Source organism: Podarcis tiliguerta, assembly GCF_965153285.1.
Source record: "Podarcis tiliguerta genome assembly, chromosome: 5".
Taxonomy (NCBI): domain Eukaryota; kingdom Metazoa; phylum Chordata; class Lepidosauria; order Squamata; family Lacertidae; genus Podarcis; species Podarcis tiliguerta.
In genome coordinates, this window is record NC_139538.1 from 54,747,144 (window position 1) to 54,767,953 (window position 20,810).

General features: G+C 40.6%; 1 protein-coding gene across 3 annotated transcripts in view; it reads left to right on the forward strand.

The window, feature by feature from the left end:
* The window catches only part of LHPP (phospholysine phosphohistidine inorganic pyrophosphate phosphatase), a 113,533-nt gene that overhangs the window by 43,025 nt on the left and 49,698 nt on the right, over nt 1-20,810 (forward strand). The window contains exon 7 of one of the 3 annotated variants that reach the window (XR_014510975.1): nt 12,427-12,542. The exons of the other annotated variants lie outside the window; for them this stretch is intronic. The gene's annotated coding sequence lies outside the window, so the exon portion shown is untranslated. The remainder of the gene's footprint in view (nt 1-12,426; nt 12,543-20,810) is intronic. 3 annotated transcript variants of the gene reach the window in all.

Genomic DNA, 20,810 nt, shown 5'->3' on the forward strand with positions numbered 1-20,810 from the left:
AGAATAGCCATGAAGCTTTTTTCAAAGAGGAGGACTGGGGAAGTTCTGAGTGTTTCATTTGGCCTGCAACTCTTGATAGATTCATTCTTACACTTCTAAAATTAAAATGTCTTTTAGACTATGCTGTAGTGTCCTGCCCCTCTGAGCTATGTAACAGTTACCTCTGTGCAAGAGTGATGCCAAGATCCTTCCCATCAATTATGCAGTTCATATTACTATTCCAATACTTTGTTACTTGAGAACACATTACAGTAAGAGTGTAAAACTACCCAGTGGCATTTGCAACTGTCTTCCCAAATTGGGAAGGGCTGCACAATGGATCGGGTGTGTTGTTTTGCGCAGGTGAGGAGTCTCTGGTTTCTTATTTGCAGGTATTGTAATTGGAATATTAAATCCTGGTTGAACCGAGGCTCTTTCTTGGCTAGCATCACTTTGGTTGAGCACAGTTGTTGAGGTTCACAAGATACCAAGAGGTTGTAAAATGTTCAGCTGTTTTGGCAGATGTGAGGAGGAGACTCACAGTACTGTTTGGAGCGCAACAGATTGAAATACTCAAGCAGGCTGAATCAAATAGCACCAGGGGGTGGAAAGAGACCAACCTAGTCACATAGGCTCGACGTGTTCTGCCAGGAGTCTTAAGTTTTCCCTTGGCATTCATTCCCTTACATGCTAGGTGACTGTGGACAGAAGGCGGCAGTGTTTTCCCTCCAGCTTATAAAACAGAACCATTCTGTTCAGGAGAGTGGAAACAAAATGAGTAGGCTGTCCTGTGTTATTCTCACCCTGATCTTGATCTTGACTTAAGCACTTCCTGGCTAGCATACAACATAGGAGTATAAATTGTTGGGTTTTGTTTTAAATGTGTTCTTGCTCTCAATGACGGTTCTGTAATATCTGGTCAATAAAACACTATTTTGAAGAGCCTGGGGTTTTCACATCACAGTACAAGTTGGCAAATCGGTTTTATGGCAATAATGTAGAAGTTAAATTTGCTGGTTTTAATGGTTGCTTTCATTCTGAGAGTAGCTACAACAGCTGGTTATCCATGAAAGCCTCATGGTACTTGTACAGAAATAATGGGGGGAAAGCTACAGAGATGACTATCCAGTGGGGTGATGCTAGTTTACAAAATGAAGAACTACTTCTGGAATTTTTGTTTATAATAGAGATTTAAATTACACTTTAAAAATTCATTTAAAATCCATTCAAAATCCACTTTAATCCCCTTTTTCCTACAGCACCAAACTTAAGGTGGCATAGATGTGACTCTTAGTATTAATGGACTGGGCTCCCATCAAGGGCCTATCAACACTATGTATTATTTGGACTTCCTTAAGCGTTTATGTAATTGCCTGATGATATTTAGCAATTACTTAATTGCATGGTTAACTGTTATGAAGGCCGGGCATTATTGCATGTGCTAAAAGATAGTGTAAATTCTTCTAAGGAAAACTCGGGGGTTGTTTGGTTCGTGTCACTCACTTATTGTTGAGTTCTGTGCGGACTTGCTACACTAGGCAAATTTCGAGAGCCACTTTAGTTTATTCAGGTTGCCTGTCAAGCCAATTTATATTTCTCCTTTCCCTGCCAATGCATTATTCATGAAGCAATGTGGGTGACTGGACTGAATCCCTGAAAAGAAAGGCATTCTGTGCAGGCCTCTCCAAAATTTCCTACAGAGTGTCTGTGCTCTCCTGCGCAGTATAATCTGCGAGGACAAACCTGCCTCCATTTTGAAGACAAGCAACACATAGCTGAATTTCTGTGTTCGGTCCCAACATTCTGTCTCCTGTTCTCTCTGCTGCGAGTTTTAGAACAGGGTGGGATAAGGTTTTTTTTGTCTGTGCTAATCCCAACCTTGCAGCAGCAAAACCCTGCTGTAGAATAACCATGGTAGTTACCCAAACATTTCAGTGTTTTCTTCTGCTCACATAGCTTGCGGTATGATCAATTATTTGCTAGCTCATCACTTAGAAGCCCCACTGAATATCATTCCAAAAAGTAACAGAGAGTGGTGTCTTAAAGAAGCTGGTGGAGCTGCTGAAATGTGCTTCAGAAGCATTAGCATTGGAGACAGCTGTGCAATTGTGGTTTCACTAGTGATTTCCTTCCTTTAGACTGTGGTTCCTTCTTCTGGTTTGCATGCTTCATGTGGAAACTGCAGTAGCTTTTCCTGGACACCATGCAGAGAGAGGCTAAAAATTAGATCTGTTTGTTCTGTGATTAAATCAAAGTAAAAGCATTTTATTCTGGCAATGAAATGGTTGCATTAATATCTCCAGCCAACTCCATTTAAATTAGAAATGTTTAACAAATGTTTTTACCCAAGGCTGTAGTAACTGCATACCAGACCCTTGGAACATCTTGTGATTTAAGATACAATAGTGTGGTCCAGAATAACGAAGATATTAATAATAATAATGAAGAAGTAGCCTAGTTTCAGTGGGCCTTCTTATTGCCTCCTTAAACCCAGAAGTATTGCACAATGACTTGATCTCTCAGCAGCCTTCATTACTGTTGACCAGGCTTCCTCAACCTTGGCCCTTCAGATGTTTTGAGACTACAATTCCCGTCATCCCTGACCACTGGTCCTGCTAGCTAGGGATCATGGGAGTTGTAGGCCAAAAACATCTCGAGGGCCAAGGTTGAGGAAGCCTGCTTTTGACCATAGTATCCTCCTGAAGAGGCTCTGTGGTGTGGAAGACCATATTACAGTGTTTCCACTCCTATCTGTGGGACCACTACCTGAGAATAGTTTGGGGGGGCTTCTGCTGGACCTCTTGGCTGGATGAGAGCCAATAAACTGAGACTGAATCATGGTAAAATAGAGGTGCTGGTGGTTGGTGGCAACCTTGACCTGTACTTTGGAAGGCAGCACTCTCTCAGAAAGAAGAGGGTTCATAGCTTGTGGGTGCTTCTGAAGCCAACACCAGCTTGTTTGACAGCTGTGATTATTTATAGACTGGGTGAACCTGGCCATGGATATCCAAACACAATCCACAGGGTTTGAAGCTCTAAATGGCTTGGGGCCAGGTACCTTAAGGACCACAGCTCTCCCTTATGTACCTGGCCACAGGTGCCAAGTTGCCCCCAAGATTGAGGGGGCCTGATGTGTGTTGCCCATGTGTGCGACGTCACGTCTGGAGAAGGCAGAGCGCTCTGGAGGAGCCGGCCACTGAAGCTGCGCCGCACTCTGCTCTGTGCTTGGCCTCCTCCACCCCCTCAACATTGAGGGGGCCAAATATTGAGAGGGCCAAAGACACCTCAGTCCCCTGGAATTGGTGTACCTGCACCTGCCTAATAGATGCACCTAGCTTTGAGTTGTGCTTTCTTTTTGGCAGTAAGTGAAAATCGTTTTATTTGCCCAAGCCTTTTACAGCAGTGACGGGGAACGTGTGGCCTTCCAGATATTGTTGGACTCTGGCTCCCATCAGCCCCAGTCAGCATGGTCAATGGTGAAGGCAATTGGGAACTGTAGTGCAGCAACATCTAGAGGACCACAGGTTTCCCACCCATCTTGGAGTTTGTTTCCCCCCACTGCAATTAAACTACTCAGGTTTTATTGTCTTATTGATATTGTCTCTGCTGATTTTTATCGGCTTTATGTAAGACACTCTGGGAGCCATGCCAGCTGGAGCAGTGTAAGAATACTTAAAATAAATAACTATTTGAAAAGCCCTCTAGCTACACATTGTTATAGCCCTAAATGCTTTAAGTGCTCTAAATCTATTCAGCTAGCAGACTTGCTACTGCATGGACCCTACTGGGGTGACCATGTGTCTGCAGCTGGCTACCCTTGACTAGGGAGAAGACATAATATTACTTCTTGGGTCTAAACTATATTTTCTGTAAACTGCCCAGAGGACTTTGGGTCATGGGCAAACTAGAAATGACAATGAATGAATGAATATATAGATTATATTAGGTAGTGACTCAGTATTCCTATTTAGTTCTCAGTGTGTTCAGTATTAAATTATTCCATGGCTTCATTTGTGGTAGTTGTCGTCAGATCTCTCTGAACTCAGTTTTCCTTTTGCCACTGAGTAGTCTGAACAATGGTATTTACTTTACTCTTGTGTGAAGTTGACTTGTTTCCAACCGGTACATGATGCAAAGTGTTTCTTCTTTTACTGAACATAATGCCTCCATTTGCGAGGGAGGGACGACTCTGTTCCATGCTTTTCTGAATTCAAACCCTCATTTATCCCTTGAAATGCAGTTTATGGACAGTGGGACCTTCAAGGGCTTCTCATCATCACGTGGACTGCCTGAACACAGAGCTAGGCGAAGCCGCTGCTCTGAGCTTTCTGTAACCTGTTACAAAGTGAACCTTTGTTCACACTGTGAAAGACTTTTTGCAGTTGAATAACATTAGCTTCTGCTAAACCATTGGCTGCAGGGGACTGAATTCAGGCCTAAAAATAGGGGAATGTTTAAAGAGTCTGTCCAACTCAGAAGTGAAGAATGTGCAGTTGTAACTAAGCTTGACATCTGCCTGAACATTACATCATCTGGAGGGGGAAGGGAAAGCTTTCAAATTCAAACTTTTCTGAAAAGTGCTAAACAGCTGTGTCAGCTGATAATCATGCAATGTTTTTGTAGTGTGCCATGATATTTTTTTAAGTGTAGAAATGCAAAAGAGAGGAAAGCTTTGAAGAAACAAGCAAGTTGGTCTTCTCTCTAGATAGACTATTTGCATACTGCTGGTGCTGAAAGACCATTAAAGGTTCCTTACGATGCAACTAAAGAGCTTCTCGGTGTTTAGGATAAAAGATGCTAACATTATAATATAGTCCATGGATTTGGTAACTTCCAACCTATAAGTCGGGGACTCAGTTAAGAACATAAAAAGAGCTCTGATGGATCAGGCCCTTCTAGTCTAGCATCCTATTCTCACAGTGACCAACCAGATGCCTGTGGGAAGCCTGCAAGCAAGACCTAAGTACAGCAACACTTTCCTAACTTGTCATCCCAATGCCTTGATATTGTGGAGCCTTAAAAGGACCCCCTCCCCCACAAAAGCACAAACCCTGTCCTCCTCATATAGTGTTTTCTTTTAAGAGATCTCCAAGCACATTCCTCCATTTCACAGCTGGAGGCGATTGTGCAAGATGGAGTGAAGGTTTCACCCTAAATGCAGTAAGCCAGCATAGTGGGTATATTGCAGATATTAATATTGTGCAGTTTGAAGGGACTGTAGGCATGAGAACTGACTGCCTTTTAGGAATGAAACATTGTCGAGTCCCATAAACTTAATTAAAACTTTTGCTTGCAGAACTTTCTTCAAAAACAAAACAAAAACATCAAAATGTGACGTTCAAACAGTTGCACAAGACATATGCCAGTCCAAGGCATTCTGTGTTCTGCGTCTGAGCTACAGCCTTTCACATAGGGTTGATCTGTGTGGCAAGCTGCTACCCTCTAATAGCTCTCCACATATGTAGAGCAGTCTCCATGTGTACCCAGTTTCAAGCAGCCTCCACTAGGCACTCATATTATGAAAATGGTGTGCATAACCCAAGTCAGCTACATGTAGGAAGCGCTTTGTATGAAAATAGCCATACAAAGAATTGCTTAAAATGAGTGTCTATAATGTGGCACTTTCTTTCTCCCTAAATACCCAGCTTTTTTCACACTCTCCTTGTGAAACCAAGTTGATAAAATCACCATATGACGACTGGATTGACTCATATATACAATTTGCCTTGAGATCAACTACTGCTTTGTAGTGTTGTGTATAGACACTCCTGTGTGAATGTCCTTGACTAAAGTTAAAGTGAATCTACTTTGCCTTGAAATTCAAAGTGGTCCAAGGAAAGTCACTGTCACTCGATGTCTAATCGTATTATTATATGTAGATGTGAAATTATAAGACACTATGTTTAAATAAAAGTATGCAAGAAATAATACCTCCTTAAAGGCTTTACTGGTTAATAGTATATGTATTTATATATCTATTTCCATTTATAATGGCACTATCAAAATTTAAAAGCCCAGCATAAACCCAGTACAGTGTGCAATACACTTCTATCCTGGAAGACAGAATAAAATACCAAAAACCGCAGAGAGCTTTGTAATCCTAAGTACAGAGGTGAGATTTTCAAGAAAAAGAGACATTACAAAACAGACATTTGGCCTGGTTATTCTGAATAAAAGTGGACCCATTGTGGATCATTATATCAAATAGTACCTTTCACACTTTGTTTCCACCCAACAGCCACATGGAGGAGGAAACGGCCTTGACTTCTTTGTAACCGCAGGATATGAGCAAGTCGGGCAATTATTTTTATTGCTTTAGAACTAAATCAAGCAACGCATGTTCATCTGTTAAACAGATTACATGCTGAAGCCCATCCACCTCTTTGACCAAATGTAAACAAATATTATTCACCTCATAAGTCACAAAACAGAGTATAATTGGCTGGTCATGAAAGCCTTTCTTTTGACCTACTGTGTGTTGAATGGAGAGGACTGCAGTGATTGCTGTGAATGCTCACAAATAGCAATGCTAATTTGCTGGCACAAACAGGTTAGTCATAATTGCAGATATCCTAAGTCAGGGGTAGAAAATGTGGTACCCACTAGATGTTGCAGACTACAACTCCCATCATGCCTAATCATTTGCAATGCTGGTTGAGACCAATAGGAATTGTAGTCCCAAACATCTGTTACCTACCCCTGTCCTATCCCATAAGTACTATTGTTTCATTGTCAGATTTCTACATTCAGGGAGTCCCTGCATGTCCCCCAAGGCACCTCTGTACGTGGGAAAGAGTTCTGGGGCATGTTCCAGTGTACGTTTTTCAGTTCAAGGGATACTGGTCAGACTGACTGACTGATTGAACTGAAAAAATGGCCTAGAACATCTTGTGCAATATTCTTCTACATCTGTACATTGTGGGGCAGGCAGACAAGCCCTGAGAAGTACTGATACTGACAGGGTCAAAGTAGACATATCTGGGACAGACCTATGTATTGAAATTGGCTCTGTCATTGAGTCCAGGAGCAGAGGAGCAGCTTAAAATGAGCAACGTGCTGAACCCTCCCCCAGCTGGTGCTTTTCACTCCATGACCACTGTGCCGCAGTTATGCTTTTTTCCTTGTTGAAGTTTAGAAACCAGGAGCAACCCCACCTGAAAAGAAAAGGATGGTAACAGACATTTCAAGGCACAAAACATCAGTAAGGGAAGGTTCCACTTTTTCACTTCTCCTTGCCCACTCTGCACATTAAATCCCCAGACCAGCCTCAACTTGGTATGGATTCAACACCAGACCTGATTTTAACATCTGGTCTGGAGCTATTGTGTTTAGTTTGACTCTGCCTTGCAAGAATCTCTCAGAGTTTCCTGCGATTCACAGGAGCCCCTCAGAATGCAGTTTGCAAACCACTGCCATGGCCGAGCAGTTTAGATCAAATGGGTGGCTAACCTGTGACCCTCCCAGAAAGTTGTTGGATTACAACTCCCATCAACTCTAGGCCATCCATCAGGGATGATGGGAGTTGCAGTTCAGTGATGTCTGAAGGGCCACAAGTTAACCCCCTTGCTTGCTTTAGACTGTTTTTGCTCTGTAGTCCAACAGATGTCTTTAAGCAAAGATCCGTCAGAGAGAAATATCACAACTAAGTGAAGCTCCATTCTTCTTGTTTTTCGGATTTGCATGGTCTTTTTCCTAGCGTTTCCTTGATGTGGACATTTTGTGTGTGTTAGAGAAGCCACATGAATCTTGTCTTTACAATGGAAGAAAAAAGACTTCTGGCTTTATTTCATTTTTTTATTGCTCACTAACTTTTATTAGGGTATCATAGCATGAGTAATTGTGTGAAAGGTTGGGATGTAAACCTTAATGGGTGAAGTAAATCTCTAAAAAAATAAAAAATAAAAATCAGCAGCACATGGCAGCACAGCCGATAGGTCAGCTGTACTATAGCAGGCTCCCAGTTTCATGGAACATTAGCAGAACTGACAGAAATGAATAAAGTTTCCACCACAGATGAGGCAGGTTTTATTCCTGTGGACACAGCTTGTTCTTTCTCTTTTTCTTTTTCTTCAAATATATGTCCCAATAGAAAGCCTATTTCCCTGCCTTCTGGATTCACATAATTTAAAAGACTTGTCAATTACACCTTTTTATGGAACAGGGAATTGCCTTTTTTGACCCATCTAACCTACCTTCTGGTATTCATGGCATGACTAAATAGACTTTTGTTCATCCATCTCCCAGGCTTATATTTCATGGTAGAATACTTGCTTTTGTTTCAAGAGAACACTATGCTGCACAATATATTTATTATTTTCCAAATTCATCTTCTCGCTTTTATACACTATCCCCAGGATACTTAGAATTAACTTCCATCTCTCACTATATACCAGTTTTCTATCACTGCAAATCCTCCAATATATGAATTTAGGTATTCTCTGAAGTTATTTCCCCCCTTTCCTTTATATATATATTTAATAACCATAATCTATTTGCAGTATTTAACTGTACTCGTTTTTAGGATGAGATCAGTTGCTGTTTTAGTACATTAATGAGATATTGCAAAAGTACCATAAAATCACATGTAAATTAAGAGGTAGTGAGTTGATCCTTAGTTTCCTACAATGAATTTTGTGCTTTGCTATGGGTTAAACATGCTGATAGTGCAAAGATAATAAGTTTCTACATTAATACTATATGCGGGTAACCTACATAGGTCTGGAAGCATGGAGAGGTATTCGCATATATTAGCCACCCAATCTTTCAGTGTTAAAACATTGACTTCAGAGAGGCTACCACATTGTTGAAAGATTCGACAGTCTCAACAAATCTGTACATGTGTGTGTGTTTAGTCAGTAGAAAATGTGGCACCTGTGATTTGAAGTAATATTCTCCTGCATGGACACTTATCTGCCACCTTTGTTTTATATCATTTTAATATGTTAAGCATATCTTAACACTGGTGGAAGAAGAGAGGCATTGTGTGCATACCAAGCTGATAACCAGGCCTTTGAGAGAAATAAGCTTAATGTAAATATTCAAGTGTGCTAGGGAAATGAGCTCACACATTGTAGCCAAGGAGAAGAGAAAAACTCATCTCTCATAATGAGCACAATTTAAAAACAGACCATCTACATGCAAGTTAGCTAATTATAATGTGTATTTGGCAGCTCTAGTTTTTGCTTAGTGTTGCAATAGGTGAGTGCCATTATTTTGCAGTAGCAATAATGGTGCATCAATAACTAAACTGGAAACCAGGTCTAAAAACCAAGACTAAAAAAAAGTGGTAATGCCTAGATCAGCTTTCCCCAACCTGTGGCCCTCCAAATATTTTGGCCTAAAGCTCCCATCAACCCAAGGCAGCATGACTATTGGTATCCGTCTGCCTGAGGAGACTTTTATTAAAAACGAAAACAAAAAAAGATAAATGCAGAAACAGGACAGAATGTAGAAGTTTCACTTATGTGAAATTGACACATGCCAGAAACAGATTGAGCCATCCCTGTTGGATAGTATTTACAATGCCAAGGAAACCTATTGAGAAGTGGTTCCCTCTGGCATGGGAAATACTAGAATTTTCATTTTGCTGTGTTGAGATTGTCCCTTGTTTGCATTGCAACTGGAAAAAAAACACTGTGAGAATCGGGCTTCAGAATACCCAGCGCAAAAGGCAGTTTCCCATCTGGAACAGATTGCATACATCATGGTTAGGCAAGCTGCTGAGAAAGAAGAATGCTTCATTTGTCATTGTTATGAACTATTGAGCAGACTGAGTGTATGCTAAGTATTCTGCAGCAAGAAAAAGAAACTCATTAATTGCCGAGGTAAGGCATAAACTTAAGACAACTTAAATGTCAGAAGAGCAAGAAAATAACAAATGGAGCTATTCCTGTCATTACTGATCAGCAGGGTAGTTGGTAAAAGGATGGAAGGTCTCTGTTTCCAACTGCTCATGCCATTCATTTGTTAGGCACCAGTTTTAATAATCAGAGTTAGCTATCTTGGAAGGAAGATGGTTTCTAATCGTTTGCCTCATTCCTTTCCCCAATATTTACAGCCTGTTTAATCTGTAAACCATAGATTTGCTTGTATTACCCTGCTTGAGGGCTAGCCAGGTGGAGTTCAGCCATCGACTTCTTCAAGTTTAGTTACAGAATCTGTAAACCTCACTGTATTTTCAGTGCCAGGTGGACATTTTGATTCTCTAAGTCATCAATACTGTTTTTGTGACTGTTCTGATAGTAGCTGTGTGTTCATCCTGCTGTTGAATGGTGAAAGAAATTTTTGTTTTGTAATTGATTATTGTGGATGAGCACATTCAGCGTGTAATTCTGGGTTGTATCCAATGAAGTCATTGTGTGAGTGGAATGACTTCCCCACACACTACAGAGCTTTCTCTCCCTCACTATACTCCATCAAACCCTCTTGACCAATTTTAGGGGCATGTGGGGAGCTGCACGAGGAGGGGTAGGGAAGAAAAAGTAGAGGAAGTTCAGTTGCATGAGTGGAACTGATTCTGCTTGTGCAATGACTTTGCTGGATTTAGCCCATTGTTTTTAACTGGTATATCTGCTATGTATTGTGTTTTTTAGATTTTATTGCTGTCGTAAGTCGGTTTGAGACTTTGGTTATAGAAAGCAACTAAATACGTAATAGACATTGCAATTTATTTGTTTGTCAATAATTGCAGGGAATGCGGGAAATTGAAATTGTAAAGTTAGGAAAATAAAGCAGTGTCAAACCACTGAATTAATGATGATACCTAAGCAAATTTAATGACAGCAAGCTGTGAGTCTGGGACCTCAGTGGGACCATGAAGGAAAATCACCTTGTGGAATTCATCTTTCTGTTTTTCTTCTTGGGTACACATGAAATGTGTAATTGGATTTTAGATCCCTCTATGATTGAATATACATACATGCAGGCATACATACATCATTTTATTTGTATGCTGCTTCAAACCATGCTCAAGGTGGCTTACAACCTGAAAAAATACATAATTACAACATAACAAAAGTAGTCATAAACAATAACTAAAACAAAAAATACACAACTAAATTGATCTAGTTCTGTGTAAATCATAAGAATATATAAAATAAAGATAACAAAAGAAATCAACAACAGCAACAACAACAACCCCAAAACTATACCCCAGCCTGTTGAGCAGCTTCAGCTTTTGTACCTGGAGTTAGGCAGGGCCCCACCCTCCCACGCCAGGTGGAAAAAGGCCGGCAAAGCCGGGAGGAGGTCCAATCTTAAATACGAAGCAAAGTGAATAAATCACCTTAAAATGCAGATTCCAGAGAAAAAGCCATTGTCCTGCCTTGAACCACCATTTTTCTTTTCACTGCAGGTGCAGAATTGTCTCGTATCAGTATGATATGGCTTATTATAGCAGTTAATGTCTAAAGTAGCACCTTTCCCTGGTCACTTCCTTCTATTGTCAATTCACTCGAAGTGGGCAGAGTTGGAGCTATCTGTTCATGTGGGAAAGAAGAGAGTCTTCAACCTTCCTGTACTGTGTTCTGCAGAAAGCAATTGATTGTCCTTGTGGTTAGTCTTACAACAGGAAAAATGGAAATAATTTCTTCTAAATACATATGCACACCTACAAATCCAGGTGGCCTAGTGGCAGAGACAGTGCCGGATTTACGTATAAACTAAACAAGCTATAGCTTAGGGCCCCACTCTCTTGGGGGGCCCCAAAAAAATTAAAGGAAAAAACTGGATGTACATTTCCAAAATATAAGATGAAAAGCAAATAAAATAAAACATACATACAGCAACAGTGTTTTGTGTTGTGTAGGCTCCTATGAATTACCATATAGCATATATTCAACACCAGAAACAGTGATAATCTGTTTTTGACAAAGGACAGCTGGACATATAAAGGGCCCCATTACCTTCAGTAGCTTAGGGCCTCATCAAACCTAAATCCGGCCCTGGGCAGAGAAGAACCAAACTCTGTATTGGTACTTGTTACCAGTGCTTTTTTCTGAGGGGACACAGGGGTATGCATACCCCTAAACATTTTGTAAATCTTTGTACTTTTGTCCACTTACTGTATTTATTTTGCCCAATGGTGATTTTCTTGAGTAAAACATTTTTTTAAGAAAAAAAGTACTGCTTGTAGTTGCACCTGAGAAGGCAATTCCCAAACCTCAATGGACATGCACAAGGGGCTTTCTCTGTCACTCTTCTGCATTAAAGATCCCTGAGCCATTGAAGCAAAGGAGCTTGTCCTGAAATGGAAGCACTGTACTTAAGCTCTTTCTCTCTGCTGCTGAAATTTGCCACTTGAGTACACGGCAAAGACAATTGTTACTTAATGCAGGTTAAGGAGACCAGTGCAAAATTACAAACCTTGTCTGGCAGGAGTTTCCTGTATTTCTCTGCAACAAGAAGGATAATTTTAGCAAGCTAAAGAATTATTTGTATTTCTTCCAGGAGAGAGGGATAACTGTCTCGCACTGTGAAAAAGCAAACAAACCTCACAAACTTCAATGAGCAAAGAACCACTGAGCCATTGCAATTTTAATTAAAAGAAGAACTTCCCAGTTATGGTAAATGACCCTGGGTTTGGGGTTTTTGCTTTGATTTCCACATCTTTTTAATCTACTTGGAATTTCAAAATCTATTACTTGCTTGCACACTATGCAAACAAGTCTGTAGTTATTCTTTATTGTTGCTCTCCTTACTGTTACTTTGCGCTGCTGCTAGAGGTCTAAAGGTTTTTCAGTAGTTTCCCGTAGGGTGCTGTGAATACTCAGCTAGAACACCTGTTGAAAGGAAGTGTGGCTCTGGCTACTGTCAGTGCTATCTCTGACCATTTTGTGTTCAGTTGCCTAAAGTTCAGCTCTTCCTTGGTGGCTTTCCATCCCATATATAAAACTCAACATATTAATGCTGGGCATTGAATTAAATGTCTACCCATGGGTCCACTTTATGTTAGAATGCCTGGCTATGCAGTCAACACTGAGACATAATCATTGTATTATTTTAAAGGAAATCACGAGCCAGATGTGCAATGCTTTGTCACAGGAGAAGTATTATATTGTAACTATTTTTAAGAACTCTGAAATTGCTTTAATGGTAGGATGTAATGGAAAGTACGCGGTTGGAAATGGCAAACATTTTGTTCATGGTGTGTGTGTGTGTGTGTGTGTGTGTGGCAAGCTACTTGGTTCATATTGCAGAGGATTTTTGTATCCTAGCCAGAGCAGGCAATATTTAGCCCAAATGTGGTCTCTCGGCCCTGTGCTTTTGTATACTTGTGTACTAATATGGTGATTGTCAAGGGATTTGCTGATGCCAGAGCACAGCTTGTTATATAAAAGGACAATTGAGAGGAAGCAGCGGGATGCTGTGTATAAAATGATTTAAGATCTTACCCATATTCAGCAACTCGGAGCACACGTTCAGCCAGACAGATGCTTCCTGGATTAATCTGAACAACTGGACCTGATGGAAACTCAATTAAGCAGCTTTACTGTTCCGGATTCTCTAGTTTACAATACCACATGCTGCTATTCCAATTATAACATTGTTTCCTACATTTGCTTGATTCTCGGCTGTTTGAATAACTGCCATGGAAATACCCTTTAAAACTGTGCTGGCTGAAATGAGTTATAGAAATATGGTGCAGTACTGTATCTGGATTCAAACTGAGTTTGCTAATAGCAAACTTAAGTTTCACTAACTTGGCAATGTGTATTGGTGAGGACAGTGAAGGGTTGAAGTCAAAATAATGTTTCCGGGTTGTGTTCTTGTGCAAGTCCAATTTATGGGTGTTTAAGGTTTTGTGATCTTTGCTTAGATTTATTCTTTACTGCTGCAATTAGGAGATGGCTCTGAGACAGTGATATGTCAGTACTTCTGCTTCTTTCAGCTGAGAAGTGCAAGGTGTGAAAACCCACACTTCTTCTATAGGTCTACCAAGCTCACAGAGACTGCTGGGGAATAGACAGTTATTCATAGCTAGTGTAGGCGGATGCCCCAGAGGAAGAGATAGTATCTGACCTATACCATGCCAGTGGGATCATGGGGAGTTGCATTATGGACATCTTTAGGATGGTTTTTTTGAAAAGTAAACGTGGTATCTACCTGGGTAGCTAAGGAATAGAGATGTAGCTTTAGATTCTCAATATACTGAATACATATCCTGAGCCTGTTCAGTAAAAGCTATCCTTCTGTTGCTATTAAGTTAGCATGGCGCATGAGCAAGTACAAATACTCTCTTTGGGACATGCTGATATTGATATGTGCCAAATGGATATGCTCACAGTCCCTTTGATAAAGAGCCCAGAAAGAAACCTGACCTTGGAATTTTCTTCGGTAGATATGAAACGAATCTATAAACATGGTAGCGGAGAGTATCCTTTTTCATTTCTGTTGATTACTTTTTCCAGAATCATGTAATTCAAATACCTGGCTCTATTCCTATTCTCTTTCACAACTGTAGCAAGCTGACAGAACTGAGATGGGAAGAAAACAAGCACCAACATGATATAGTATTTACTGGATGTATATCTTAGGAAAACTTTCAATAAAGACTTCAGGAAAAAGAGAAAGGACATGGAAGTTTTTAGGAACCTAGGGCTGATGTGAATCACAGTGTTAATCAAGCCACTGTGTTTGGATTTAGAATAACTTGGTCCCCAGAAAATGACCCCATGAAGAAAAGTTTATCCAAATAAATAGTGACTGCCAGCCATAATTTGTAGGTCATAATTTGTACTGCCAGATAAATAGTGCAACCTGGTGACATGTCTATTCAGAAATACATCTCACTGAGTTAAATTGGACTCACACCTTGGTAAGTAGCTTTAAGATTATGGCATTAATGATTTTCAACCCAGAAGCAAAAGAGTCGAAATGTTGTCCTTCCTTTGATTTTTCTTACCTTCAACCCCTATTGTTTTCCTTTGGGAATCTGGAAACATTAGCTGTGGTGCAGCATGTATACTGTGATTGGTTTGGATGTAGGAGACCCAGACTCATATACCTGCTCAGCGATGTCATTCAGCAGCTGACCCTAGGCAAGTCAAAACTTGGAACCATCACTTCTACTCTTTAAAACAAACCTTTTCACAAGGCAGTACACAAAAAATATAAATTAAGCAAGTATAAAGAAATAATCTAAAAATACATAATTTTAAAGAGCATCAGCGGCATTAAAATATCAAATTATTACCCACCACTGTGACTAACTCAGGTAGTATGTAGGCATTCTGCAGTTTAGTAACCCACACAATTCTTGTTGGCAGGCAGACTTTTGTCTTCTGGGTTTCTGGGAGTTTTCCTGTTGTTATTCTGTCTCTCACAGCTACAATAAACCTACCATAAAATTATGGACTGGTCATTTCTTCGTCAGAGGGCAAATGGGCAAATTTAGCAGGGGATCAAATAACTTTTTCCTTCTCTGTACATAAGGTTACTTGGAGTTGCTGAGCAAGTACTATATAGTATATGCAATCTCTCCCTCTATTACAACATTTCATGGCCATAAGCCTGAATGTCCATTAGGTGGCATTATATACACAAAGTGTGGTTCACCAGCAACTGGGGGACTTTCCAATGAGTAGCCAGTATAGCATTTCATGAATTGCTTTTTCACAGACATGTTAGTGGAGCAGAAAAGTCAGTACCAAGAAAAAACAGGAGCACAAGTTTTGGCTTTCTTGCCTGATTCCCTCTCTGGTGAGTTTGTACCAGAAATGAAATCCTCTTGTATCCTCTTGCAAGGCGTCAGATTAGTCTCTTAGACAGTGCTGACCTTTCCTGAAAATAAGATATAAAAGTAGCAATCTATCTTACACCACTTAACTCAGCAGGTGCCCAACGTTTCAAACTGGAATCTTTCCAGACCTAGTTGGAGGGGCCTGGGGTTGAACTGGAGATCTCTTGCAAACAGAATATGTTACCAAATTACAGCCACTGTGCATTAGAAAATATCAACATAGCAGAAAGCTTCTCTGAAGGACAGCTTGGTTAACAACATTAATTCCCCCCCCCCCTACAATACATGGCTACTGGATCCACGAAGCAGCAAGCCCCATGAACTGAGAATATGCCCCACAGCATGCCTCTGTAATATGCATGTAAACAAGGGCTGTACAACAAACAAATCAATGCAGAAAAGAATTATCTGAGAAAGAAATAATTGAAAAGCTATCATTACCACAGATTTATCTACCTCAGAGCTTGCACCCTGGAATGTTGGCCAGGCCACTGCAGGCCTAAGTGCCGTAGATGGAGCCTGTTTGTAAAGCAATGCATTGATTAAACTATGTATACGTTAACCTTTGGGTCAAGTGTTAAAAAGAAAATGTTTCGGCAACAACCACCTTAACAGATAGAGCCTGGCTGAGTGCTACAGCATGGGGGAGGCACTCTGCAGAACACCAAAATGGTGTCTTTGCCGCCTTCTTCCAGCAAACTATTTATTTTCACAGTTGGCTGTGGTGAATTTTAGCCTGAAATTAGCCAGGGCTCCACTGGGCCTTCTGGTTGTTGCATGGGGCAGAGTGTAAAAGCCTGGGCAAATCTAACTTGAATTTTAAAAATGAATTTTGCTTTTATATTTTCATGATTTGCTTCTGTTCAGGCCTGTGAATATATTCCTCTTTATTTTACTTACATATAATTAATAGTACATAATTAAAATGATGTGTATATCTATAATCTATGTATTAAAAAGAAAATAAAAACAGTATATATGCAGATATAAATATTTATTGCTAAATATTCATAATATTATAATATCTGTTTCTCACTGATTATGGTCCAGGTGTATGTGTGTGTGTGGCACTTCACACCAGCTTGCTTTTGATCCATTTTAGGACCTGGTTAATCACTGAAATATAACAAACTTTACTGTAATGAACAAAACAGATTTATGTTGCCGTATAAATAAAATATCTGGTTTCTAAATATTTATGGGTTTTTTTGTAGCTATTACAATAAAATATCTGTTTTGTTATTCACAGTACTCTGTGGCTGTGCAAAGTGGCTGTCCAAACACACACGCACACACCATCTACCAGGAACATTTTAATTGGTGGGTGTGTCTCACACACATAATTTTTTTGAATTGTTCATTTTATTCATTTATTCATTTTATTCAAATGAATCATATAGTAGATCATATAAGGGTTTACTGCCTCATGTGTTCTCTCATTCCATTAGGCTATGAAAAGGCTCCTCTTTTCAATGAAGTTATTGTCCCACTGTCTAGGTTGCTGAACCTTAATGGTCAGTTTAACCATCTGTCCAGAGTCCCAGATTTTGATTAACCAGTCTTCCAGTTTGGGAAGTCTTCTCAGACTATATGAGAATTTTAAAATGCACAAAATTCAAATACAACCATCAACCTTTCCCTAACTCTCCTCCCCTCCCTGCTTGCCAGCATGAAAGTAAGAATTACCATATTTTTTTCATGTATAAGACTAGGTTTCCCCTCTAAAAAATAATGTCCAGAATTTGGGGGCATCTTATGCATGGGGGCCATCTCCCCCAATTTTCTTAATTTGGAGTCCCCCAAAATAGGGGGTGTCTTATACATGGGGGCATCTTATAGACGGAAAAATACAGTACGTTATTCTCTTTTCCCTTCTCCCTCTTACAATAATTCAATATAACATAGAAGTCCGGAGATGCTCCAGTTTGTCCGTACAGATGGTCAGGGGTACAATTAACATACAAAAAAATCATGAAGACCTTATTTGTAAAGATGCAGCTGGCAGAGTGTTTTCCAGCCCCGTGGTATATACAACAAATTTCCACCATATGGCATAAAGCTTTTGTGGTTTTTTGGTTCCTTTTAATATCCATGTTTCATGTGTTATCTTTTCCGTTATAGCTATATGCCAGACGGTTTCAATACCAAAGCTCAATACTAAAAACGCTGCAACTCCTTACATTTTTTGAGCAATAGATTGCCTTGCCACCACTAACAAAAGCCTTCATAAGTCCTTCATTTAAATGTCTTCATCTGTCCCTTCAAACATGGATAATATGGACAGTTGTGCTGCATATTGATTAATGAAGTATTTAGCAATCTCATCACGTACTTCTCCCCCAAATCCCTGAACTATTGGGCATTCCCACCAAGCAGAGGTGCCGTCTTGCGCCCAATATTGAGGGGGTCCAGTGTGATGTCACGCGCACAGCACACATTGCAGCTCAGCCCCCTGCCAACAAATATTGAGAGGGTCAAAGACAGCTCCGCTCCTAGGAGTTGGCACCTATGCCACCAAAGGTGATAATATATCTACAGCCCTACCAACCAACTGGTGTGTGTCCCAGGACGATATGTGACACCTATGCAGAACTTTGATGGTATTTCCCTTAATGTAGGCAGATATTGATTTAGTAGATTTATCAAACAGTAGGGAATTCCATTTTGGGACCTCTTTATTTCACAGTCTAGTTTCATTTCCCATATATACATTTAAGTATCACCAAAAGCATTGCTTACTTTTTCAATACTTGTGCTATGGCCAATGAATGCCTTAAAAAGGTAAAGGTAAAGGACCCCAGACAGTTAAGTCCAGTCACAAACAACTCTGGGGTTGCGGCGCTCATCTCGCTTTACAGGCCAAGAGAGCTGTCATTTGTCCTCAGTTTTTCCAGGTCATGTGGCCAGCATGACTAAGCCGCTTCTGGTGAAACCAGAGCAGCACATGGAAACACGGTTTACCCTCCCGCCGGAGGTATCTACTTGCACTTTGGCGTGCTTTCGAACTGCTAGGTTGGCAGGAGCTGGGACAGAGCAATGGAAGCTCACCCTGTCGGGGGGATTCGAACCGATCAGCAAGCCCTAGGCTCAGTGGTTTAGACGACAGCGCCACCTGCATTACCACTTTAAAAGAGAAGAGACATCGTGAGGTTTGAAAATGGCTCTTAGGACCTATGGTGACTTAATTTCATGGCGCCACTAAAAAATCTTGCGATGTCTGGACAGTTTTATCCTAAAGTTATCTCCTACTATGTTTCGTTAACTGTGTTGTGTTCTGATCCATGCATTTGATGCACTTTTTCTATGCCAATAAAGGTGATTTATTCATTTTTTAAAGAGAGAGAGAGAGAGAGTTTGAACAGGTTACCAGAAAGGCAGGAGAGGAGAAAAAGCAACTTCAGGTTAAAATTTGCTTCCAGCTCAGGAAGAAGACGGCAACAACAACAACAACAACAACTAAGGTTTCGTCTGGATCTCCTTTTCACATTCCTTGACAAAAATATTTTGCATGGAAAGCCCCAGTTTTCCTCAGTGTGTGCAGATAGCAATTTTCAGCAAATACTTCGTTCATTTGTGCACTTTCTTCATTCCGGTGCTATGAGGCAGGGAAAAGATAATTGCATTTCTGGGACTGTTTATTTTTAAAAGCCAATGTGTCAAAGTGCTGTTAATAATGTAAACATTTCCAGGGTCTTTAAGAATTATACAGACAGAAGGAGTGTGATGGGAAAGGGGACGGGGAGACATTGTTGCACCCTACCAGTGAATTTTCACAGGGATCAAAAGATTTCCCCTCCCACAGAAGAAGGTTGTTTAGCTGGCAGGGATGTTCTGGGTCAGTGTTGCAGCCACTCAGCAGGAAATTGTTAGTTGACTGATCCTCCACAACAGCTGGCTATGGAAGAATGAGGTCCAGAGACAGATAGGTCTCTTTCCCTCCATAGTTAGCGGTGGGAAAACTGAATCATGATATAGTTATCTCTACTTACAAAGCCAGGACAGAGGATTTTTGTGTCTGTTCAGATACTTTGGGAGCTAGGCCTATTCTTCAACAGAGAGGTGACTCCCACTCTAGCTAAATATTTGACACTGAGCTGTCGAGCCTCTATATGAAATCAAAGCACACTATGGCTGTTTCTGCGCTGCTGCACATAGCATCTGTTCATGAATTAAGATCAATATAAAGCAAGCTAACACAGGGATGAGGAACCGGTGGCCTTCCAGATGTTGTCTAAATTGGCCAGAAGCGCTTACTCTAGCATCACTGCTGGTGGTAGTGGTGGGCAGAGCAGGGCAGGAAAACTCACCTTGTTGCACAACATGGAAGTTGCTGCTGGTAACCAAGAGGGGAAGGAGTAAGGCAGTCGGGAAGTCAGTGCGGCGCAGGTGCAGCGGCAGAGCCAATCTGATGCTCCTACTACTGCTGCACCTGCACCACACCCAACCCCCTGGTCCCTTTGCACCCCTCAGTTATGGGCAGTGACCTTTGCATTGGAAAGCTAGGTGAGCAATACTGCCCCACCCCACAGACTGCTACTGACTATGCTCAGCTTTACTCTCCCTGCACTTTTCTCATTCCTACATGCTTTTTTCCTAGAGATGATGACTCCATTAGTTTCAATTTAACTCCCTTTCTGACCAGTTTAGATATCAGCTGTATACATGCTTACCTGGGAAATAAGCACCATGGAACTCAGTGAGACTTACTTCTTGCATAGACATGTAAAAGTGTCCCCTGCTAATCACACATCATTATTCCACTGAATGTTTTCCACATATTTGTTCTATGCCAATGCTTTTATAGATACAACCTAGTTACATTTTAATTCATTTTAGTTGATAGGATTAGCTGTGTTTTATTGGTAAAATTCTCTGTTCCAATTTAGACGCTGTTCCAGGAATGTTTATTTGCACAGTAATGCTGTACACTCCTACTGTGCCTGAGGGGGAAAACTGAGTGTCTTCTGGGACAAAACCTTCTTGCCTTGCTGTCACAAGCAGTCCTACTATAATAAATGTTCATGAGTAAGGCAGACTGGGTTTGGCTCTTCATGCATTTAAGAATGAATAAATAAATAATCTTTCTTGGGCT